This window comes from Oratosquilla oratoria, chromosome 1 (genome assembly GCF_046742065.1).
Source record: "Oratosquilla oratoria isolate Oo_2021 chromosome 1, ASM4674206v1, whole genome shotgun sequence".
Classification (NCBI taxonomy): Eukaryota; Metazoa; Arthropoda; class Malacostraca; order Stomatopoda; family Squillidae; genus Oratosquilla; species Oratosquilla oratoria.
The window spans coordinates 1,576,447-1,603,155 of record NC_134777.1 but is presented as its reverse complement, the minus strand read 5'-3'; the positions used below and the strand labels follow the sequence as shown (position 1 = coordinate 1,603,155).

Here is a 26,709-nt window from a genome sequence, read left to right as displayed (position 1 = left end):
CACTGAGGTGTCACAGGGTGGGTAATCGTTGTTATAATCCTAAAAAAAAAGAAAAAAAAAATCATACGCCTTGTACTATACAGCTTTCTTTACTATGTACAGAATATGAAAATAAATATTTAAAAAAGCACATAGATGGGAAATAAGCGAGAGAGAGGAGCATGTACTAGGGTCTGTTTGACACGACATATGCCACACCCTGAACGAACTCTTTAGATGAGAAGTGTCTGTACTCAAACGGTAAGAGCCAATGCGACTAGGGCATTTGTAGTCTTTAGGTCCATTCTCTAGGAAACCTGGAGTAGCTGTAAAGCCGACGACGGCCACCGACCCGACTTGCAGATAGGAGGAAGAAGATGGAGGTACTAGACGGCCATGCTTCAGGTCACAGGCCTTGTTCAAATGGGCAGTTTTAAGACACTTACTCTACACCGGCCCATAAATTCGAACTAGAATAACCTTTTGGTTTCCTTTTCTTTTTTTCAGGTATTTAATCTATCTATACACAAAGACAGCTTTGGACCAAGAAAAAATAATAAAATCAATTATAAAATCCGAACACAAAGAAATTTACTTATCCAAGAAATAGGGGAATTTTGTAGTCTCAGAAAACGGTCTAATCTGGAACCTCCAAGCCACCCAAAAAGTTGACTAAGGTGATTAATATAATGAAAGTTACTGATGTGTTGATGCAAAGTCAAGCGTTTGGTACATCTACCAATGGATTTTTCCTCTGTACAAGGGAGGGAGCCAAAGTCAGAAGGCATAATTTCACTCCCGCCCATTTCATCACCACCCACTCAGTTTGATAGGTGTGTAAAAAAAAAAATCCAATCAACCCTGGACGCTGTCATTAACCTGTACAGACAAGATTCTTCAAGAGCAACATAAAACATTTCGTTTCAGGGATTTCACACAGACATGCACATAAAAATAGGAAAAAAAGAAAACCGGGAGCTACCATTAGGCGTTCATCTGCGATAAAAGGATGTAAGCTTCTGAACTATTTTACTTTCTGGCTTATTCTTCACCCAGATGGGCTCTGATTATCACGACATATAGCAGAAAGACAAAAATCAATAAGTCACAGAGGTAGTGAAGGAACTTTCTCCCTGCAGTCAAATAAGATGATCTGGCGCCAGCTTTACCACAAACTTAAAAATCGTAAGAAAAAAAAGAAAAGAAAAAACTTGCACTGCGTGTTAAATTTTCTCATTTCACTCCGGCAGCTACCAGAGTATTCTATCCGCTCGTGTCACCTCCTTGGTTGACAAGAGGTTAAAGGGTATCTCGGCTCTTTCCACACCAAGTGGTCCTGTCCCTTTTACCCCGACCGCATCGCCGCAGCGTCTCTGTAGGAGACGGGATCACAACCTACTTCATTAACTCTTTCATTACCGGAAGACATTTCCCCGTTTATCATGGCTACCGCTCCTTTCATTGGCCGCTCTTGGCGGTAAAGAAAGTCAAGGAGGACTTTGACTTTGACTTTTGTCGCGTCAACATCGCTTTTGACATCGAAGGGACTTTTGAAGTCTTTGGAATTTGAAGTATATGGTTTTGATTAATTATGGGTGCATCCGAGACAACCCGACTCAATATCTAAATCTGTGGTTTCGACTTCAAAATGAGTCAGAGGCCCCCCTCCCCCCACATACACAGAAACGGAAAAAAGGAGAGACAGTAAGAGACAGACACAGATAAGGAGATGGAGACGAACAGACATTGAGTACGTGGGCAAGAGAACCCATTTGAAAGCAAGGGATGGAAAGATGGAGACACGGCATATCAGCAGGGAGATTGACAAGCCAGGGCAAACGCAATGCTCGAGAGACAGATAAGTCGACGTAGTCGGACTGAAAATGCAACAACGGGTTTTATGTAAACTGATGAGTTGACTTCCGCCTGGGTTCACTGTGATAACATACGTGCGTATACGCTCTGTCTGTATACGAGTGTGCGTGTGTGCTTTGTGCGTGTGTGCTTATGCTTGTGTGCGTGTGCGCGTGTGCGTGTGCGTGTGCGTGTGCGTGTGTGTGTGTGTGTGTGTGTGTGTGTGTGTGTGTGTGTGTGTGTGTGTGTGTGTGTGTGTGTGTGTGCGCGTGTGCGAGTGCGAATGTTTGTATTTGCAGAAGAAAAAAATTTCTTAACAAAACCACGTGTGATTTTCTTATTCTCATTAAGAAACGAGTAGACATTTAAAGCTCACGATTATGATTTTCATGTTAGCATTATTATTTTTCTTCAATAAATGAAACCAAAGAAACTCGTACTATCAAGAAAACCTTCATCAGGCAATGGGGGATCTGGCAATTCTATTCTTGGTGTTCAGTCTTCTCGCGAAATAAGAGAAATGAACTGATAGAAAGCAATCCAATCCTCTAGGCTTTTTGCTTTCTTCCTACAACCCATTATCTAAACTTTTCCTCGTTTTCTGCCTTCTTCATATGCTTGGTACAAACATTTCTTCATGTCATGTGTAATTTTTTTTTTCTATTTAACTGAAATGCCAAAGTAAAACCTTTGAATGAATGAATTAATACATACATCTATTAAGGCTTTTCCCCCCTTACAAGGGGGGTAGCCAAAAAGAAAAAGGCATAAAATCATTCCCAGCCATTCCATCCCTGAATACACTCCACACCCCTCCACCCTCCCTCTTATCTTAGCACCTCCTGAATGACGGGTCATCCCTGCACCTTGTCCACTGCCCTGGGTCAGAATTGATAGAAATAAACTAGTAAAAGACCTATATAAACTAATGGAAAAAATATTCAATAGGCAAATAGAAGAGAGCCTCTTTTTCACGGCTTATTCTTTAATTTAGTTTTTGGAATGAATAAAATCTACTGGCGCCAGTCAGAGCGCATGCACAGGTCGGGAATAACATATTCAAAAGAGATTTGTCACTTTGTTTTTGTTTCCAACTCGAATAATCTTTCTTGCCTTTTCCCAGCACACGAAATATCATTTACTTGCAATCCTAATTTACGCATTGAAACGACAAAGAAGCATATGTTGTCTCTGTATTTTCTTCGCATTTCTCGTTCTTTTATTTCCATCCCGAGTCTTTTTTGTCGTTCCCCAGCACGCAAGAAATAATATTTACTTGCAATGCTAATTTACGCATTGAGACGTGAATGGAGCAGATATTGTCATCGTAGTTTCTTTACATTTCACGTTCTCCTTTAACTTCTCTCAATTTCTCCACTATTTCTAGTCGAGGATTTTTTTCTATACTCTCAAGTTGTCTTTACATATTTTTCTCGTATATTCTCTGTTTCTTCTTTCTTTTGTTTGAATAACAATGGTTCATTAGAATGGAGTGTGTGAATAAAGCTTTATACCATTATATCTTAACATGTTTATCATTTCTCTACAATTCTCTTATCCTTCTTGTCTATTCTGCAAAGGAATATTATCAGGCATGATTAAGTCTACAACTATATCTAGTATATCATAACAATAGACACGTCTGCCTATGTTCATCTGATATGAGCAGACGAAACTAAGTGCAAATTCGTTTAAACTTGGTGAAAAAAATACCAGGTAGTAAAATTCTTGGCCCCACTTTGACTGGAGAGTTTTTGAGAATTTTTTATTTTAACGTATCATTCCAGTTTAATAAAGGTCAACTGAGAAGGATTTTAAAGAGGTGGTGAATATTTGCTATATGTATGGCTTAGTCACTTTTTGATAAAATAATGCAAAAATAAATCCTAATTCTTACGCAATGTAATAAAAAGGCCTATAAAATTATCGATAGCATACAAACTTTTCCTTCACCGATTTCGGCTGTTCTCATAACGCTCTATCGGATATGACGTCAATCTTGCTGTTTACATTCTGATTCATGCCATGTGCGTGCACTATAAAATGCCGTGCTGCGCTGACAATTTGATCGGTGATTGTCATATTTCGTGTATTAGCAAAGTTTTATGAAGTCTTTATTCTAAAAATGATATACTTTGTTGCCACAAATTGCAAATGATTCGATGAAATTTTCTGCCGCTGATGGAATTAATTTTCATTCTTTTCCAAAAGACCCTGTTCGCAAAAAGAACTGGATCATTCGGTGCAGACAACATGAGTCATGGAAGCCTGGATTGAAAGCAAAACTTGAAAAAAGTACATTCGGGACCCTGGTCTTGCCGATTCACTAGGAATTAGCATGAAGCCCATTCTAAAAGAAGATGGAACAGACAATTTTTCTCATCGACGAGACCCCAGGCTCGGCAAGCAAACATCGTCGAAGGAGGACTGCTGTTGAAAAAAGACAACGCCGGGAGGTAGATGTATCAGTCTGTATCATGTGTATAGGTAGGCCTGTGTTATCTACACTGTCACTGGCAATCGTTAACAAGCATGTGTTGACCGGTAGACTTCAAGTTTGTGATTTAACTAATTCAATGAATTATTGAGTTACTCAAGGTTTATGAAGTCTTGTAATACAAGACACTAAACGTATGGTTAACCAAAAGTGATCCTACTTATATTATTCCCTTTCTATACTTTAAAACTATACTGTATTGTACAGATGTTTTTTTACACTTCATTGCTACATTCTATTTGTTCATTTTAACTATTCATTCTAATTTCGGAAGTTGGTGAATGGGTTTGTAATTAAATAGAAAATAGATGCATTTTCTAATTTCTTTACATTATTTTATGATTTACTGATGTGATAGATATTATAGAATGATAAACAGTATTGAGTATTACATACAATAAAAAAAAGGTATGGAAAACACTGAAAAATATCTATAATTTAGTAAAATTACAGCTGAATTAAGAACATATAAATAAAGGTAAGAGCAAATTAATGTTAATGTTGATTAATTCAATTAATATATAAATATTTTATATTTTCAATGAAAGTCAAGTGCTTTTGTCGTGTTGCTTTGAAGCTCTCTAGTTGAAGTTGATGAAAAGTTATAAATACACACGATGCAGGATAACAGTAGAATTTTCATTTATAAAATTTAAACGTTCTTGTATATATATATAATGAAGCGCAACAATAATGATGTGGTCTTACATATACACAAAGGGTAAATTATTTGGCAACATTATACATTTCAATTTATTAACAAAATGTTTAGAATGCGGACACATCTTCCTCTGAGCCCTTCTCTATCCCGGCTTAAAGTCTACAATATTAATTTCCATGCATTGTTTTGCAAACCACAACAGTGTGTTTCCGCAGTCATTTGCAATACCTGTTTAAACTTTTGTTTGATCTTAACCATTGCATATACATGGTACAACACCATAGTGAGCAAAAACTCAACATGCCAAGTAACCAAAGGCAAAATAAATTGGATAGTTAATTTAGAAGAAGAAAAATTAATAGAAATGTATTGAGGATGAGAACATGGCCTTCACATCCACATCCACACCCACGCCTCATGCAGTCTTCGAGAAGGAAGACCTCTGACGGACCAATGGAGATGCAATTCACCATCGAAATTATAAGACAGTGCGCTTGGAAAATGATTGATAGGAGGAGAAATGACAGGGCTATAGGAAAAGATGAAGTACAAAGATTACTGAAAGTGATGAAAGTCTGTAAGTTGCATGGGTTGGATGGGTGTCATGAGGAGGGACTGACAAAGAGAGAAACCGTTGTAGTGGATTAGCTAGTAAGGTTGTTTAATGTGTGCTTAAAGGAGAGAAATGGGGTGCAGGGCTGGAGGAATCTTTGTATAATTTCTTTTTACAAATCCAAAGAGGAAAAATATGATTGTAGTAGTTTGAAGGATCAGTTTTTCGAGTCTTGTTGGAAAGGCATGTGGAACGGTGTTGAGAAGGTTAAAAGGGGAAGAGAAGGTGTAATTGGGGAAGAATAGTGTAGGTTTAGGGAAAGGAGAGGGTGCGTGAATAGTTTTGTAGTAAGGCAGATATGCATAAAGTTTTTAGCAAAATGTAACACTTTTTTTCAAGAATTTGGAGAAGGTTTATGACAAGCTCAACAGGAAAGCATCTTAGGAAGTACTGCCGATATATGTGGTTAGGGAAAAGCACTTAAGGGCATAAAAAAGCTTTTAGATGAGTAGTAGAGCTTGCATTAGGGTTGATAATGGTGAGAGGGACTGTTGAAGGTGGTGCTGCGCCAGGACTGTGTATGTTACACTTTTAACGTGTGCATGAATGGGGGCGGTATGGGAGGTAAATAGGAGAGTGATGGGCAGGGTATTGGAGATGATTAGTGAGAGTTGAGGGAGGTGGGAGGTGAGACAGTTATTGTTTCCTGATGAATAGGTGTGGTATGGTTGTGAGGTGAGTGCATGCCTTGGCTGATCACCTCCCTTAAAAGGGGTTAAAGGGGTTAAAAGGGACTTTTAGTGTGTATGTGTGTGTGTATATAAGTATGTATGTATGTACGTATGTATGTATGTATGCATGTGTGTATGTATGTGTGTATGTATGTGTGTGTGTGTATGTTTGTATGTGTGCATGTATGTGTACATGTATGCATGCATGTATGCATCCATGTGTGCACGTATGCACATGAAAGCAGCAATGACTTTTGCGGAGGAGGGTCAAAGAATAAGAGAAGGAAACGAAAGAGGCAAACAAGGCGGCGAGGATCAGGAGGAGGAGGAAATGGAGGAGAAATAGATCAAACAGGTGAAGGAAGAGGCAAGTAAAGGGGAAGAATCGATGAGGAAAAGAAAGGGAAGAAGGAAGAATTGGAGGAAAAAGAGTGAGAGACACGATCAACTGGGGACGGGGAAGGGGAGTAATAGTAGAATAAATGTAATGAAAAGTAAGAGGTAGAAGAAAGAAGAGTAAAGAGGAGGATTAGTGGGATTGTTAGGGGAAGCAGGAGGAAGAGTATCAGGAGGAGTATCAGGAGGAGGAGGAGGAGGAAGAGTATCAGGAGGAGTATCAGGAGGAGGAGGAGGAGGAGGAGGAGGAAGAGTATCAGGAGGAGGAGGAGGAGGAGAAGGAGAAGGATGAAGAGTAGCAGCTAGAGGAGGATTACATCAGGAGGAGGAGAGGGGTAAGGAGGAGGAGGAGGAGGAAAGGGGCAAGGAGAAGGAGATGGGTGAGGAGGAGGAGAGGTATGAGGAGGAGGAGAGGTATGAGGAGGAGGAGAGGTGTGAGGAGGAGGAGAGGTGTGAGGAGGAGGAGAGGTGTGAGGAGGAGGAGAGGTAGGAGGAGGAGAGTGGTAAGGAGGAGGAGGAGAGTGGTAAGGAGGAGGAGGAGAGTGGTAAGGAGGAGGAGGAGAGTGGTAAGGAGGAGGAGGAGAGTGGTAAGGAGGAGGAGGAGAGTGGTAAGGAGGAGGAGGAGAGTGGTAAGGAGGAGGAGGAGAGTGGTAAGGAGGAGGAGGAGAGTGGTAAGGAGGAGGAGGAGAGTGGTAAGGAGGAGGAGGAGAGTGGTAAGGAGGAGGAGAGGGTTAAGGAGCAGGAGGAAAAGGAAGAGGGGGAGGAATAGGAGGAGGAAGAGGAGGGAGAGAAGTAGGAGGAGTGGCAGGAGGAGTAGTAAGTGGGATGGAGCCTCCCACAGGTTGGAAAAATGACCGTAAGTGAAAAATGAGGGCGGAGAATTAGGGCAAGTGTCTGTGAGGGAGAAAGATGAGGAGAGGATGAGGGGGGACGAAAAATGGGAGATGTAAGTGAAAAAGCTCAATAATCTGACAGGCGAGGCGAAGAGTTTTATGGAAGTCTTTGCAAAAAGAAAAAAAAAATGGGTGAGGAGAGGAGAGAAAAGGGAAAATGAGACATGGAAGTACGGGGGTATGGTGCAAAGGGGAGGAGGAGGAAGAGGAGGGGGAAAAGGGGAAGGAAGGGGAAGAGGGGGCGAGGGGAGGTGAATATATGGAGATATTGAGACCTCCGGAGATAGTGGGGCATGGAGGTAGGAGGAATAGGAAGAGGAGGAATAGGAAGAGGAGGAATAGGAAGAGGAGGAATAGGAAGAACAGAAAGAGGAGGAGGAATGGTAACAGGAGGTTTAAGAAATGAAGTTCACTGATGTATATTAACATTAGACAAATGTTCACAATAAAATCTGATTTTCATCAAGTTGGACAATATAGTGTTAAAGACATCATAGACCCGAGGTCGTTATAGAGTGAATATAGATATGTCACTAGATGGAATAAGATCCTCCAGAACATAAACGAATTAATCAAAGTGGCATTTAAGAGGTTTTAGATGCTGTATCCTATAACTACCCATGAATATTTTTTGTGGTTCATTTTTTCATAGACGTTATTTTGGCTAACGCCATTAGATCTTCTTTAGTTAATAAAACGACACTAGATTCTGATCTTAGATTTTTTCAACTACTTCACGAGGTTATTTTTCGTTATTTTTCCATAACTGAGTTAGATCTTAAACACTAACTAGAGAAAAAAAATTAAATACTAAGTCGGAGCACAGGGGCTCCACCTAAGCTTCTTCATCACAATGTTGTTCCCTAAACTATGTCAAATTGCCTAACACTACCTAGCATGAGATCTATTTAAGGCTTCGTCGTTTTACCAAAGGGATCTTTTAGAAAGGGATCACTTGCTACGGCAAAGAAAACATGGACTGGAAGTGAAGCGTTTATTCCTGGCGTTTCGTCTATTGACTTTATCAACCTTGACTTTCCTTTGATAAAGTCAATAGACGAAACGTCAGGAATAAAGGCTTCACTTCCAGTCCATGTTTTCTTTGTCGTGTTTATGCAACTTGTTCACATGGATTTTCATGGATGACTTGCTAATTCAGTGTTTTGGGTAGGCTATGGGCTGTACTTTACCAGCGCTTATATCCTTACTGTCTTAGGTAAATATCCGTGGTAACAGAGTTCTTGAATATGATTTCTGATGATAAGAATTTTAGGTTTAGTTTTAGGGCTAGTGTCGATGTACATACAAATGTTCACAATTCTTATGACGTACCTGAATCCTCTCGACTCATTCTACCAAATTGACCAATATCATTGCCCTGGGGGCCACGAGGCAATTTTATTCATACACATACCCCTAAAGGTTGTGTAAACACATTTATCCACTCTACATTCATCGCCCAATTTTATTCAGGAAAAAATTATCCACAGCTAGAAGGTTAGGTTTATCTCGAGTCAGTGTCAATGACGCCTTCCGCTGTGTTTTTACATTTTTGTTTCTTATAGGTGTCACCAGGTGAATGTTTTCAGTTGAAGGGGACCTTCCCTCCCTCCGTAATGAAAGAGCTTAATGCAAGAAATTCACCTTTCAGATGTTACTGCAGAGTTGTGGCTTCAAGAGGACTCCTAAAAGTCTCATTATCGTTGCATTTCACACTAGAACATGTTATAAACAAAACACAAAGAACATCTGGCTGGCTACATCATATATATATATATATATATATATATATATATATATATATATACATATATATATATATATATATATATAATCTCAACCTTCATGGCAATTTTTTAACCTTAAGAGTCTTCGTGTGTATGAACTCTTAAATAAGTACCTAAACAATTCGTTTTCTTTGAATTACTTGCAACTTGGTCTCTGCAGGATAATCCTCTCTACCCTGTACTCCCTTGGAGTTCTCTACTCCGAACAAAATCGTCAGCCCTGATAAAACCTTTAATAAGTACAATTTCATTATTCTAGGAATTATAGGGCCAACAAAAGTGAGTGATTTTTCCTTTAATGGACTTCATTAAGATAAGTGTACAGTTTGAGATGATGGGCAAGGAATAAGAGATGAAAAAGGGGTAAAATGAATAGGAAGAGGAAAGAAGAGGAAGGGAAAGAGAGGTGGGCAAGGAAGAGGAGGAAGGGAAAGAGGAGGGGAAAGAAGAAGAGAAGGGGAAGGGAGGGGAGGAAAGGAACGGGTAGAGGAGGGGAAAGAAGGGAAGGAGGAATAAAATGGAAAAAAAAAAGTGAAAAAAGTGAACAAAAAGAGGAAAGGGAAAGGAGGAGCAGGAATGGGAAATAGGAAAAAAAAATATATAGAAATGGGAAATGAAGATGGAGGCAAAGTCTAGTGTCAGAACAAAGTTATTTGAAGTCCATTTAGCTGGAATAGGAACTGAGAAGGAACAAGGAAGAAATGCAATATGCAACTGAAGTTAAGTGAGGTGCCTTTGTTGCAAAGGAAATGCAGACATTATGTAAATGAAGACGAAATGTGAATATACTCACGTTGGTGGTAAATTTTCTCCTTACAATGCTACTGAAGGACATGCAGGTAAAATTTAGCATGGAAAAATCCAACAATTTGTTAAGAAATTGACCTCAAGGATAGTAGTACCAGTAATCATTGAAGAAATGGTAGAAAATATATGCATAAATGAAATAACGAAGCAAAACCGCAAAAAGAGAGAGAAAAAGAAAAGAAAAAAAGAAACAAGATCAAAACAAACCCAAATGAAACAAGGAACAAAATAAAGCAATGTAAAACAAGTGAAATACAAATAAAAGTGAAAATATCAAAACTAAAACAGACGATACCAAGCCAAAACAAACATAAAAAGAAATAGATACGCGAGAAAAAGATCAAATCAGATTCAAGAAATCCAAACCAGGTAATGGCAAGGCAACATGTCAGTGCCCATAAATAGCGAGTCGGGGGTCAAGATGCGAGACAAAATATCTGGCAGATATTTAGGAAAATGAAATAAAGGTCGATATAAGAGTGGAGAAAAATGTAAGAGGGTGGAGCTTAAGAAGGTAGTGCAGGATAAAAGTGGAGTGGAGATGAATGGAAGGAGGAGAGCAAAGGGAGGATAAAAGAAGGATATAGAGGGCTGACAACAGAGGGAGGGTAAAGGGATCAAAAGATATCAGAGGTATGGAGGAGAGGCTAGACGTATAGGGGCCGTTGAGAAACGTACAACAAGTAGAGGGGCCGGATGGGATAGGGGAGGGGAAGAGGCCGAGATTAAAAACATAGTGGAGGCGACAGTGTAGGAGGGAGAGGCAATACAGATGAGGGACAGAGTCTGGTACACACACAAAAAAATTCAGTTTGTTTAATTTTGTTACCATTACTAACAAATACATACACATGTATACATTATATATAATAGATACATTCCTACCTATATACTAGAATAACAATATACCTACTTTCAGACCAACCTACATAACAATCTACAACCTATATCCCTATCTATATCCCTATCTAAACACCTACACACCTACATACTTTCATACTTGCGTAACTATTCATTTTAACACTTAACTGCATATATGCCTCCATATATACACTCACTCACTCACTCTCTCTCTCTCTCTCTCTCTCTCTCTCTCTCTCTCTCACTCACTCACTCACTCACACACACACACACACACACACACACACACACACACACACACACACACACATACTCACACTCACACACACACACACACACACACACACACACACACACACACACACACACACACACACACACACACACACACACTTTCGTCGATTGGACGGCAAGAATTAGTTCCGAAGAAAAAGCTAAATCTACGTGGATCTCAACATCAAGGAAGTACCTTATTGTATCTATAGGGAAGGTGAAAGCTCGTGGTGTAGTGGGAAGGTGATAAAGAAGAAGGGGAGGGATTACTGGGGGAAATGGAAGGAAATGAGGAAGGGGAGGACTTGGTCCAGGAGGCCAGGCGTCTTGTAAACAAACGAAGGACTGAGGATTTTGAAAAAGGGATTAACAAAAATCTAAAGATTAGGAATATAGATAAGAGCAGCACAATGGAAGGTGAAGATAATAATTTCCAGGGATTTAATGAGGGAGGGAGGAGGATACCAACCTCCACCGATTAGCAAGACTAGAGGAAAAACTTGAAAAAATGACCGAACATTGGGAGAATAGGTTCGGTAACATAGCAAAGATTGCGCAGAGAGTTGAAAAATTGGAAGAACTAGAGAAGGTGAACAAAAACTTACTAATGAAATAGAAGAATGAAAAAAACAGTTAAAAGAAGTAAAAGAGGAGAATGAGGAATTAAAGAGGAATAATAAAGACAACAAAGAGGCCATAGCAAAAAGAAGCACAGGGTTGGAAAAAAATCCAAGAGAACAGTAGAGTTGCATTTACTGACATAATTAAACAGCAAATGAAAGAACAAACTGAAGACTCAGTTATTAAAATGATGAGACAGAAGGAGAATATAGTAAGAGACTTAGCAGATAAAAAGAAATGTATAGTTATATTAGGAATGGAAGAGAAATATAACCCAAATAGAACCACAAGAATCAATGAGGAAAAAGAAAAAGGAAGCAGTTTACTAGAATTAGTTCAGGAAGATGAACCTGAAATCATTTCAATTGAAGAGAAGTTTAGACTCGGAAAGTATAGTACATATAAGACCAGACCAATTAAGATCAAATTCAGGTCACAAACGACGCTAGGGAAACTAGCAACAAGTGAACAATATAAAAAGGTATGGATAAAAAGGGAAATGAATAAAGAGGAAAGGAGGAAAAAAGAAAAGACATGAAGCTAAAGAAAAAAACAAGAACAGAACAGAGTCAGAAAAAGAGAAATTCTATTGGAGAGTAGTGAATATGAAAGTAAGGAAATACGACATACTAGAGAAAAACAAAAGGGAAACAGAGAATATAATGGAAGTAGCAGAAAACTAAAAGTGTCTTACACAAATATAGATGAATTAATAACAGGATTGAATGAGCTGAATGATTATCTGAAGAAAAAAGAACCGGACATAATGGGAATTGTAGAAACGAAATTAAAAGGTTCACTACCACCCAACAGTGTAGGACATGATGCATATAATTATTGGATTAGAAACAGAGAGACAAAACAAGGGGGTGGAGTTATTTACCTGACTAAGAAGGATATAAACGTGAGGTGTGTCACATATGGAAAGAATACAGTACAGATGATTATGATCGTAGTGTAAGACAGAGATAAGAAGATCAGAAAGTTTTGTGATAAATTATGTGCCTCCAAAAACAGCCTCGTGGGAAGAGAGTAAACATAAAAGTATGTTAGAAGACACAAGGATAACATTAAATAATATAATGGAAGATGGAGGATGAATACTTATGATGGGTGACTTTAATTGCAAAGAAGTCTGCTGGGAAGAGATGACAGTAAAGGGTGGAGTCGGCTCATGGGGAAATGTTCTACTCGGGATGATTATTGACCATACAATGACGCAGTGGATACAGAACACTAGGTATAGAAATGAAGGAGAACCATCGAGACTAGACCTAATAATCACATCTGAACCTAGAATAGTGGAAAAGATTGAATATAAGACACTAATAAGTAAAAGTGACCACATATTGATTGAACTGGAACTAAATGAGGAAAAATACATGAAAAGAAATGAACAATATAGAAAAGGAAGAATGATGTATGAAAAAACAAACTTTGATAAAATAAGAGAATTCTTTCAAAAAAGAAAACTGGGAAGGAATATACAAAGAAGAAACAACAGTGGAAGAGAAATGGAATATTTTGACAAAAATCCATAAAAAAAAGGAGTGGAAAAGTATGTCCCAAGACAAACACAAGAAAAAGATTTAAAGTGCTGGTACAACAACAGTTGTAGTGAGTTAAAAGACAAAAGAGATAAAGTTTGGACCAAATGGGAAAATACAAAAGACCTGAAAAATGGAAAATATATACTTGTTATAGAAATGAATATGTACAAGCGTGCAGAGAGAGGAAAAGAGAAAATATGAAAAAGATGTCAGAAAAATGTAAAGATCAACCAAAATTATTTTACAGATTTGTAAACAACAAACTGAAAAACAAACAAGATTTGGAGAAATTAAGACAAGGAGGAGTTGAATACACAGAGGAAATAGAAATGGCGGAAATTATGAACAAGCATTTTTTATCAGTGTTTGCAAGAGATCGAATGGAAAGAGAAAGTCCCCCCCTATAACAGAAATAGAAGTAACAAGGAATGAAATAATGGAACAATTGAATAATCTTTATGTCAGAAAATCGCATGGACCAGATGAAATAGCAAACTGGATTTTGAAAATGCAGGAATGAACTGGCAGACAAAATACATAGCATAATAAACAGTTCCTTGAAAGAAGGAAAAGTTCCAGAAGATTGGAAAAAAGCAAATATAGTACCTATTTATATAGGGGGAAATAAAGAAGACTCTACCAACTATAGACCAGTCTCTCTAACAAGTACAATAGCAAAAATTTGTGAAAGAATTGTCAAAAGTAGATGGGTAAAATATTTAGAAAAAAAAAACCGTGCTAAATCCAAGGCAATTTGGATTTAGACAAGGACGATCATGCGTCACCAATTTAATGTTTCTATTCAAGGCTAATAGATATAATACAAGAAAGAGATGGATGGGCTGATTGTGCATTTCTAGACCTAAAAAAGCTTTTGACAAAGTACCACATAAGAAGTTGCTTAAGAAATTAGAAACCGAAGGAGGAATACAGGACAAACTGCTTAAATGGATGGAAGACTTTTTGAAAGAAAAATGAGAGTAGTGATAAGAGACAAACACTCAAATTGGGATGAAGTAATAAGTGGTGTTCCACAAGGAACAGTTCTGGCCCCAATAATGTTTGCTATATATATTAATGATATGGATGAAGAAATTGAAATTTATATGAGCTTCTTTGGAGATGATACAAAACTATTAAAAAAGTGAACACGGAAGAAGATTGTGAATCACTACAGAGTTGATCTAAATAAAGTCTGGGAATGGAGTAGGAAGTGGGAGATGGAGTTCAATACTAAAAAGTGTAGTATAATGGAATTTGGAAAAAGCAAAAACAGAATAACAGGATCATATAAATTGGGAGAAGAAAGTATAAAAAAAAGTTGAAAATGAGAAGGACCTGGGAGTCATTGTTATGAATAATATGTCACCTGAGAAACAAATAAGATTTTTGGTGAAACTTATAATTCAATAAGAACAATCAAAGTGGCATTTACATACCTGGATGAAGAAATGGTGAAGAAAATACTAATCACTCTGATAAGACCAATATTGGAATATGCTGCAACGATGTGGTCACCAAGTACGAAAAAAAAAAAAAATTGAAAGAATACAAAGAGCAATTACGAAATTGGCACCAACACTCTCAAAACTATCATATGAAGAGAGACTAGCAAAACTTGAGCTACAGACACTAGAGCAAAGAAGAGAGAGAGGAGATTTGATAGCTATTTACAGAATCATGAAAGGCATAGAAAAGATTGATAGAGAGGATCTAATAAAATGGGATGATAGAAATACAGCTATAGAAGAGATCTGAAAAAGAACAGCTTTCCTCACAGAGTAAGAGACAGTTGGAACAAGTTAGATGAGAAAGTAGTGTGTGCAAAAACAATACATGAGATATGAAGACGGGACACCACGAACATAGCTCCCCTTCCCGTGAAATACAACTAGGTAAATACAACTAGGTAAATAAATACAACTAGGTAAATACAACTAGGTAAATGCAACTAGGTAAATACAACTAGGTAAATGCAACTAGGTAAATACAACTAGGTAAATACAACTAGGTAAATACAACTAGGTAAATACAACTAGGTAAATACTACTAGGTAAATACTACTAGGTAAACACACACACACACACACACACACACACACACACACACACACACACACACACACACACACACACACACACACACACTGAGCTCACTGCCGTAGGGTGGTGTCTGGCTGTCTCGAAAAGAGGCTGCAGCAGATCCGAGGTGAATACACACGCTATGCACGCCTACAAATCTAAAATTTTGTATGCCTGCATACTTACATATATGCATGTTTACATAAGTGCTTCCCTCCATTACAGTTTGTGCCTTCGTACCTACAGACGTTTTTACATGCATTCCTACATATCTACCTACCTACATATTTTAAGAAAATAAAAACATGAAAATGAAGAGACTACAAGAGACCATAAGGCCTACACTAGGTAGTTCCATGTCCATTACCACCTATCATCCCCATCCATAAAGCTGTCCATTTTTTCTTAAATCAACCTATAGTTGCAGCGCTCACTACTTGGTTAAGTCTATTCCATTCGTTGACCAATCTATGGTAAACCAGTCCTTGCCTATATTCTTCTTAAATCTAAATTTGTCCAGTTTAAATCCATTACTATAAGTCCTGCCCTGTTGTCTTAATATGGTGACCCTGTTTGTGTCTCCTTTGTTAAAGCCCTTGAGCCACTTGAATACCTTTATTACACCACCCCGCATTCTGCGTCTTTCCAGAGAGTAAGTTAAAGTGCCTGAGCTTGTCCTCGTAAGGCCCATGTATCATTTTGGTCATTTTTCTCCGTATTGATTCTCGTGAATTATATCCATTCTATAGGACGAAGACCAAAACTGCACCGCATAGTCAAGGATAGATAAACTAACGCCAGGTAGTTTGATAATTACCTTTGCATTTTTATTCGTAAACGCCCTAGCAATGAAATCTAATGCTCTATTAATTCCTGGCGGTAATCCACCGTCTCTGTCTCTGTCTTTGTCTGTCTGCCTCTGCCTCTGCCTCTGCCTCTGCCTCTGCCTCTCTCTCTCTCTCTCTCTCTCTCTCTCTCTCTCTCTCTCTCTCTCTCTCTCTCTCTCTCACTCGCACACACACACACGCACACACACGCACACACGCACACACGCACACACGCACACACGCACACACGCACACACGCACACACGCACACACACACGCGCACACGCGCACACACGCACACACACACACACAAACCACACACACACACGCACGCACACACACGCACACACGCACACACACACAAGCACGCGCGCACACGCACACACACACACTTTCAACGAACGGACGGCTTGACGAACGCTCTGAAGAAAAGTGCAGATTGTGGATACCAACGCAAAGAGAAGTGCCTTTTTGTATTTGCAGGGGGGGGGGGGAATTGCTCGTGAGGCAGTAGGTAAGTAGGAAAAGAGGAGAAGGGGAGGGATTGCTGGGGAAATGGAAGGAAATGAGGATGTGGAGGACTTGGCCCAGGCAGACGGGCGTAAGGTCAACATGAAACGACCACCGGATGACGAAATGGCAAATAAAAATGTAAAGATTAGAAGTATAGAGAGGAGAAATACAGTAGAAAGTGACGAGAATATGTTCCAGGGATTTAAAGAGGGTGGGGGGGACACAACCCCCCCCCCGACTGATAAGACTAGAGGAGAGAGTTGATAAGGTGATCGAGGACTTGGAACGTAAGTTAGGTAAGGTAGACTCCATCTTCCAGAGAATTGAAAGATTGGAACAACTAGAGAAGGCTAACAGAAACTTAACTGAAGAAGTAGAGGACCTAAAAAGACAGTTAGGAAATGTAAAGGAGGAGAATGAGAAATTGAAGAAGAATAGTAATGAAAACAGTGAGAAAATAGCTACAGAAGCTAAAAATTGGAGAATAACTCAAGAAGGGAATAAGGTTTCATTCACTGACATAGTCAAACAGCAATTGAAAGAACATAATGAAGACTCAGTTATTAAAGTGATGAGACAGAAGGAGAATATAGTAAGAGAATTAGCTGACAAAAAGAAATGTATAATTATATTAGGAATGGAAGAGAAACATAACCCAGATAGAACCGCAAGAATCAAGGAGGAAAATGAAAGGGTAAGCAGTTTATTAAAATTAGTCCAGGAAGATGAACCAGAAATTATAAAGGAAATTGAGGAAAAATTCAGACTCGGAAAATATAGTACAGATAAGACCAGACCAATTAAGATTAAATTCAGGTCACAAACAACGGCAGAGAAAATTCTATCCAAGACAGGGAAACTAGCAACAAAGGATCAATATAAAAAGGTATGGATAAAAAGAGAAATGAATAAGGAGGAAAGAGAGGAAGAAAAGCAGAAAAGAATTGAAGCTAAGGCAAAAAACGAGGAAAGAACGGAGTCAGAGAAAGAGAGATTCTATTGGAGAGTAGTGAACATGAAAATAAAGCAGTTCGACATACTAAAGAAAAACACAAGGGAAACAGAGAACACAATGGAAGTGGCAGAAAACTAAGAGTGTCTTACACAAATATAGATGGATTGATAACAGGATTGAATGAACTGAATGATTATTTGAAAGAAAAAGAACCGGACATAATGGGAATTGTAGAAACAAAATTAAAAGGCCCACTACCACCCAACAGTGTAGGACATGATACATACAATTATTGGATTAGAAACAGAGAGAAAAAACAAGGGGGTGGAGTTATGTTCCTGACAAAGAAGGATATAAACGTGAAAGGTGTCATATATGGAAAGAATACAGTAGAGATGATTATGATAGAAGTGGAAGACCGAGATAAGAAGAGCAGAAAATTTGTGATCAATTATGTCCCTCCGAAAACAGCCTCATGGGAGGAGAGTGAACATAAAAGTATGTTAGAGGACACAAAGATAGCATTAACTAAAATAATGGAAGACGGAGGAAGAATAGTTATGATGGGCGACTTTAATTGCAAAGAAATCTGCTGGGAAGAAATGACAGTAAAGAGTGGTGATGACTCATGGGGAAATGCTCTACTTGAGATGATTACTGACCATTCAATGACACAATGGATACAAGAGAACACTAGGTATAGAAATGAAGAAGAACCATCGAGGCTAGACTTAATAATTACATCTGAACCTAGAATAGTGGACAAGATTGAATATAAAACACCAATAGGTAAAAGTGACCACATATTGATTGAACTGGAACTTAATGAAGAAAAATATATGAAAAGAAATGAACAATATAGAAAAGGAAGAATGATGTATGAAAAAACAAACTTTGATAAAATAAGAGAATTCTTCCAACAAGAAAACTGGGAAGAAATATACAAAGAAGAAACATCAGTGGAAGAGAAATGGAATATTTTGACAAAAATTTACAAAGAAGGAGTGGAAAAGTATGTCCCAAGACAAAAACAAGAAAAAGAATATGTAAAATGCTGGTACAACAAAAGTTGTAGGGAGTTAAAAGACAAAAGAGACAAAGCCTGGACCGGATGGAAAAAAGACAGAAGACCTGAAAAATGGAAAATATATACTGGTTATAGAAATGAATATGTACAAAAGTGCAGAGAGGAAAAAAGAAAATATGAAAAAGATGTTATAGAAAAGTGTAAAGATCAACCAAAACTATTCTACAGATTTGTAAACAATAAACTGAAAAACAAACAAGACTTGGAGAAATTAAGACAAGGGGGAGTTGAATACACTGAGGAAATGGAAATGGCAGAAATTATGAACAAACATTTTAAATCAGTGTTTACAAGGGAAAATATACAACCTGAAGAGATTGAGTGGAAGGAAAAAGTCCCCCCTATGGAAGAAATAGAAGTAACGAAGAATGAAATATTGACACACTTGGGTAATTTTGATGTCAGAAAATCGCATGGGCCAGATGAAATAGCAAACTGGATTCTGAAAGAATGTAGGAATGAACTGGCAGACAAAATACATAGCATAATAAGCAGTTCCTTAAAAGAAGGAAAAGTTCCAGAAGATTGGAAAAAAGCAAATATAGTACCTATATATAAAGGAGGAAATAAAGAAGAACCTACCAACTATAGACCAGTCTCTCTAACAAGTACAATAGCAAAAATATGTGAAAGAATTATCAAAAGTAGATGGGTAAAATACTTGGAAAAAAAACAACGTACTAAATCCAAGGCAATTTGGATTCAGACAAGGACGATCATGCGTCACCAATTTAATATGTTTCTATTCAAGGCTAATAGATATAATACAAGAAAGAGATGGATGGGCTGATTGTGCATTTCTAGACCTAAAAAAAGCTTTTGACAAAGTACCACATAAGAAGTTGCTTAAGAAATTAGAATATGAAGGAGGAATACAAGGTAAATTGCTAAATTGGATGGAAGACTTTTTGCAAGAAAGAAAAATGCGAGTAGTGATAAGAGATCAGCACTCAAAATGGAATGAAGTAATAAGCGGTGTCCCGCAGGGAACAGTTCTGGCCCCAATAATGTTTGCTATATATATTAATGATATGGATGAAGGAATTGAAAGCTATATGAGCTTCTTTGCAGATGATGCAAAATTACTGAAAAGAGTGAAAACTGAAGAAGATTGTGAATCACTACAGAGAGATCTAAATAAAGTACAAGAATGGAGTAGGAAGTGGGAGATGGAGTTCAATACAAAAAAGTGTAGTATAATGGAATTTGGAAAAAGCAAAAACAGAATAACAGGATCATATAATTTGGGAGAAGGAATAAAAAGAGTAGAAAATGAGAGGGACCTGGGAGTCATTGTTATGAATAATATGTCACCTGAGAAACATATAAATAAGATTTTTGGAGAAACTTATAATTTAATAAGAACAATCAAAGTGGCATTTACATACCTGGATGAAGAAATGGTGAGGAAAATCCTAGTCACCCTGATAAGACCAAGATTGGAATATGCAGCAACGATATGGTCACCAAGTACAAAAAAATGTATAAAAAAACTTGAAAGAATACAAAGAGCAATTACTAAACTGGCACCAACACTCTCAAAACTATCATATGAAGAGAGACTACAAAAACTTAAACTACAGACACTAGAGCAAAGAAGAGAGAGAGGAGATTTGATAGCTATTTACAGAATCATGAAAGGCATAGAAATTACTGATAGAGAGAATCTGATAAAATGGGATGACAGAAATACAAGAGGACACGGAAAGAAAATAAAAAAAGACAACTATAGAAGAGATTTGAAAAAGAACAGCTTTCCTCACAGAGCAATAGACAGTTGGAACAAGTTAGATGAGAAAGTGGTGTGTGCAAAAACAATACATGAATTTAAAAATAGTTTAGATAAAATGAGATATGAAGACGGGACCTCACGAGCATAGCTCCCCTTCCCGTAAAATACAACTAGGTAAATACAACTAGGTAAATACACACACACACACACACATACTCACACTCACACACACACACACACACACACACACACACACACACACACACACACACACACACACACACACTTTCGTCGGATGGACGGCAAGAATTAGAGTTCCGAATAAAAAGCTAAATCTATGTGGATCTCAACGTCAAGGAAGTACCTTATTGTATTTATAGGGAATGTGAAAGCTCGTGGTGTAGTGGGAAGGTGATAAAGAAGAAGGGGAGGGATTACTGGGGGAAATGGAAGGAAATGAGGAAGGGGAGGACTTGGTCTAGGAGGCCAGGCGTCTTGTAAACAAACGAAGGACTGAGGATTTTGAAGAAGGGATTAACAAAAATCTAAAGATTAGGAATATAGATTAGAGTAGCACAATGGAAGGTGATGATAATTTCCAGGGATTTAATGAGGGAGGGGGAGGATACCAACCTCCACCGATTAGCAAGACTAGAGGAAAAACTTGAAAAAATGACCGAACATTGGGAGAATAGGTTCGGTAACATAGCAAAGATTGCGCAGAGAGTTGAAAAATTGGAAGAACTAGAGAAGGTGAACAAAAACTTACTAATGAAATAGAAGAATGAAAAAAACAGTTAAAAGAAGTAAAAGAGGAGAATAAGGAATTAAAGAGGAATAATAAAGACAACAAAGAGGCCATAGCAAAAGAAGCACAGGGTTGGAAAAAAATCCAAGAGAACAGTAGAGTTGCATTTACTGACATAATTAAACAGCAAATGAAAGAACAAACTGAAGACTCAGTTATTAAAATGAGACAGAAGGAGAATATAGTAAGAGACTTAGCAGATAAAAAGAAATGTATAGTTATATTAGGAATGGAAGAGAAATATAACCCAGATAGAACCACAAGAATCAATGAGGAAAAAGAAAAAGGAAGCAGTTTACTAGAATTAGTTCAGGAAGATGAACCTGAAATCATGAAACAAATTGAAGAGAAGTTTAGACTCGGAAAGTATAGTACAGATAAGACCAGACCAATTAAGATCAAATTCAGGTCACAAACGACGCTAGGGAAACTAGCAACAAGTGAACAATATAAAAAGGTATGGATAAAAAGAGAAATGAATAAAGAGGAAAGAGAGGAAGAAAAACAGAAAAGACATGAAGCTAAAGAAAAAAAACAAGAACAGAACAGAGTCAGAAAAAGAGAAATTCTATTGGAGAGTAGTGAATATGAAAGTAAGGAAATACGACATACTAGAGAAAAACAAAAGAGAAACAGAGAATATAATGGAAGTAGCAGAAAACTAAAAGTGTCTTACACAAATATAGATGGATTAATAACAGGATTGAATGAGCTGAATGATTATCTGAAGAAAAAAGAACCGGACATAATGGGAATTGTAGAAACGAAATTAAAAGGTTCACTACCACCCAACAGTGTAGGACATGATGCATATAATTATTGGATTAGAAACAGAGAGACAAAACAAGGGGGTGGAGTTATTTACCTGACTAAGAAGGATATAAACGTGAGGTGTGTCACATATGGAAAGAATACAGTACAGATGATTATGATCGTAGTGTAAGACAGAAATAAGAAGATCAGAAAGTTTTGTGATAAATTATGTGCCTCCAAAAACAGCCTCGTGGGAAGAGAGTGAACATAAAAGTATGTTAGAAGACACAAAGATAACATTAAATAATATAATGGAAGATGGAGGATGAATAGTTATGATGGGTGACTTTAATTGTAAAGCAGTCTGCTGGGAAGAGATGACAGTAAAGGGTGGAGTCGGCTCATGGGGAAATGTTCTACTCGGGATGATTATTGACCATACAATGACGCAGTGGATACAGAACACTAGGTATAGAAATGAAGAACCATCGAGACTAGACCTAATAATCACATCTGAACCTAGAATAGTGGAAAAGATTGAATAAAAGACACTAATAAGTAAAAGTGACCACATATTGATTGAACTGGAACTAAATGAGGAAAAATACACGAAAAGAAATGAACAATATAGAAAAGGAAGAATGATGTATGAAAAAACAAACTTTGATAAAATAAGAGAATTCTTTCAAAAAAGAAAACTGGGAAGGAATATACAAAGAAGAAACAACAGTGGAAGAGCAATGGAATATTTTGAAAAAAATCCATAAAAAAAAGGAGTGGAAAAGTATGTCCCAAGACAAAAACAAGAAAAAGATTTAAAGTGCTGGTACAACAACAGTTGTAGTGAGTTAAAAGACAAAAGAGATAAAGCTTGGACCAAATGGAAGAAATATAAAAGACCTGAAAATGGAAAATATATACTTGTTATAGAAATGAATATGTACAAGCGTGCAGAGAGAGGAAAAGAGAAAATATGAAAAAGATGTCATAGAAAAATGTAAAGATCAACCAAAATTATTTTACAGATTTGTAAACAACAAACTGAAAAACAAACAAGATTTGGAGAAATTAAGACAAGGAGGAGTTGAATACACAGAGGAAATAGAAATGGCGGAAATTATGAACAAGCATTTTAAATCAGTGTTTGCAAGAGATCGAATGGAAAGAGAAAGTCCCCCCCTATAAAAGAAATAGAAGTAACAAGGAATGAAATAATGAAACACTTGAGTAATCTTAATGTCAGAAAATCGCATGGACCAGATGAAATAGCAAACTGGATTTTGAAAGAATGCAGGAATGAACTGCCAGACAAAATACATAGCATAATAAACAGTTCCTTGAAAGTAGGAAAAGTTCCAGAAGATTGGAAAAAAGCAAATATAGTACCTATTTATATAGGGGGAAATAAAGAAGACCCTACCAACTATAGACCAGTCTCTCTAACAAGTACAATAGCAAAAATTTGTGAAAGAATTGTCAAAAGTAGATGGGTAAAATATTTAGAAAAAAAAAAAACCGTGCTAAATCCAAGGCAATTTGGATTTAGACAAGGACGATCATGCGTCACCAATTTAATGTTTCTATTCAAGGCTAATAGATATAATACAAGAAAGAGATGGATGGGCTGATTGTGCATTTCTAGACCTAAAAAAGCTTTTGACAAAGTACCACATAAGAAGTTGCTTAAGAAATTAGAAACCGAAGGAGTAATACAGGACAAACTGCTTAAATGGATGGAAGACTTTTTGAAAGAAAGAAAAATGAGAGTAGTGATAAGAGACAAACACTCAAATTGGGATGAAGTAATAAGTGGTGTTCCACAAGGAACAGTTCTGGCCCCAGTAATGTTTGCTATATATATTAATGATATGGATGAAGAAATTGAAAGTTATATGAGCTTCTTTGGAGATGATACAAAACTATTAAAAAAAGTGAACACGGAAGAAGATTGTGAATCACTACAGAGTTGATCTAAATAAAGTCTGGGAATGGAGTAGGAAGTGGGAGATGGAGTTCAATACTAAAAAGTGTAGTATAATGGAATTTGGAAAAAGCAAAAACAGAATAACAGGATCATATAAATTGGGAGAAGAAAGTATAAAAAAAGTTGAAAATGAGAAGGACCTGGGAGTCATTGTTATGAATAATATGTCACCTGAGAAACAAATAAGATTTTTGGTGAAACTTATAATTCAATAAGAACAATCAAAGTGGCATTTACATACCTGGATGAAGAAATGGTGAAGAAAATACTAATCACTCTGATAAGACCAAGATTGGAATATGCAGCAACGATGTGGTCACCAAGTACAAAAAAAATTGAAAGAATACAAAGAGCAATTACAAAATTGGCACCAACACTCTCAAAACTATCATATGAAGAGAGACTAGCAAAACTTGAGCTACAGACACTAGAGCAAAGAAGAGAGAGAGGAGATTTGATAGCTATTTACAGAATCATGAAAGGCATAGAAAAGATTGATAGAGAGGATCTAATAAAATGGGATGATAGAAATACAGCTATAGAAGAGATCTGAAAAAGAACAGCTTTCCTCACAGAGTAAGAGACAGTTGGAACAAGTTAGATGAGAAAGTAGTGTGTGCAAAAACAATACATGAGATATGAAGACGGGACACCACGAACATAGCTCCCCTTCCCGTGAAATACAACTAGGTAAATATAACTAGGTAAATAAATACAACTAGGTAAATACAACTAGGTAAATGCAACTAGGTAAATGCAACTAGGTAAATACAACTAGATAAATACAACTAGGTAAATACAACTAGGTAAATACTACTAGGTAAATACTACTAGGTAAATACTACTAGGTAAATACTACTAGGTAAACACACACACACACACACACACACACACACACACACACACACACACACACACACACACACACACACACACACACACACTGAGCTCACTGCCGTAGGGTGGTGTCTGGCTGTCTCGAAAAGAGGCTGCAGCAGATCCGAGGTGAATACACACGCTATGCACGCCTACAAATCTAAAATTTTGTATGCCTGCATACTTACATATATGCATGTTTACATAAGTGCTTCCCTCCATTACAGTTTGTGCCTTCGTACCTACAGACGTTTTTACATGCATTCCTACATATCTACCTACCTACATATTTTAAGAAAATAAAAACATGAAAATGAAGAGACTACAAGAGACCATAAGGCCTACACTAGGTAGTTCCATGTCCATTACCACCTATCATCCCCATCCATAAAGCTGTCCATTTTTTCTTAAATCAACCTATAGTTGCAGCGCTCACTACTTGGTTAAGTCTATTCCATTCGTTGACCAATCTATGGTAAACCAGTCCTTGCCTATATTCTTCTTAAATCTAAATTTGTCCAGTTTAAATCCATTACTATAAGTCCTGCCCTGTTGTCTTAATATGGTGACCCTGTTTGTGTCTCCTTTGTTAAAGCCCTTGAGCCACTTGAATACCTTTATTACACCACCCCGCATTCTGCGTCTTTCCAGAGAGTAAGTTAAAGTGCCTGAGCTTGTCCTCGTAAGGCCCATGTATCATTTTGGTCATTTTTCTCCGTATTGATTCTCGTGAATTATATCCATTCTATAGGACGAAGACCAAAACTGCACCGCATAGTCAAGGATGGATAAACTAACGCCAGGTAGTTTGATAATTACCTTTGCATTTTTATTCGTAAACGCCGAAGCAATGAAATCTAATGCTCTATTAATTCCTGGCGGTAATCCACCGTCTCTGTCTCTGTCTTTGTCTGTCTGCCTCTGCCTCTGCCTCTGCCTCTCTCTCTCTCTCTCTCTCTCTCTCTCTCTCTCTCTCTCTCTCTCTCACTCGCACACACACGCACACACACGCACACACACGCACACACACACGCACACGCACATACGCACACATACACGCACACACGCACACACGCACACACGCACACACGCACACACACACACACGCACACGCACACACGCACACACGCACACACGCACACACACACACACACACACACACACACACACGCACGCACACGCACACGCACACGCACACGCACACGCGCACACACACTTTCAACGAACGGACGGCTTGAAGAACGCTCTAAAGAAAAGTGCAGATTGTGGATACCAACGCAAAGAGAAGTGCCTTTTTGTATTTGCAGGGGGGGGGGGAAATTGCTCGTGAGGCAGTAGGTAAGTAGGAAAAGAGGAGAAGGGGAGGGATTGCTGGGGAAATGGAAGGAAATGAGGATGTGGAGGACTTGGCCCAGGCAGACGGGCGTAAGGTCAACATGAAACGACCACCGGATGACGAAATGGCAAATAAAAATGTAAAGATTAGAAGTATAGAGAGGAGAAATACAGTAGAAAGTGACGAGAATATGTTCCAGGGATTTAAAGAGGGTGGGGGGGACACAACCCCCCCCCCGACTGATAAGACTAGAGGAGAGAGTTGATAAGGTGATCGAGGACTTGGAACGTAAGT

General features: G+C 37.9%; 1 protein-coding gene across 8 annotated transcripts in view; it reads right to left on the bottom strand.

Moving 5' to 3' along the window:
- Positions 1 to 26,709, bottom strand: part of LOC143031740 (uncharacterized) — a 579,704-nt gene that overhangs the window by 4,529 nt on the left and 548,466 nt on the right. The window lies entirely within an intron of this gene.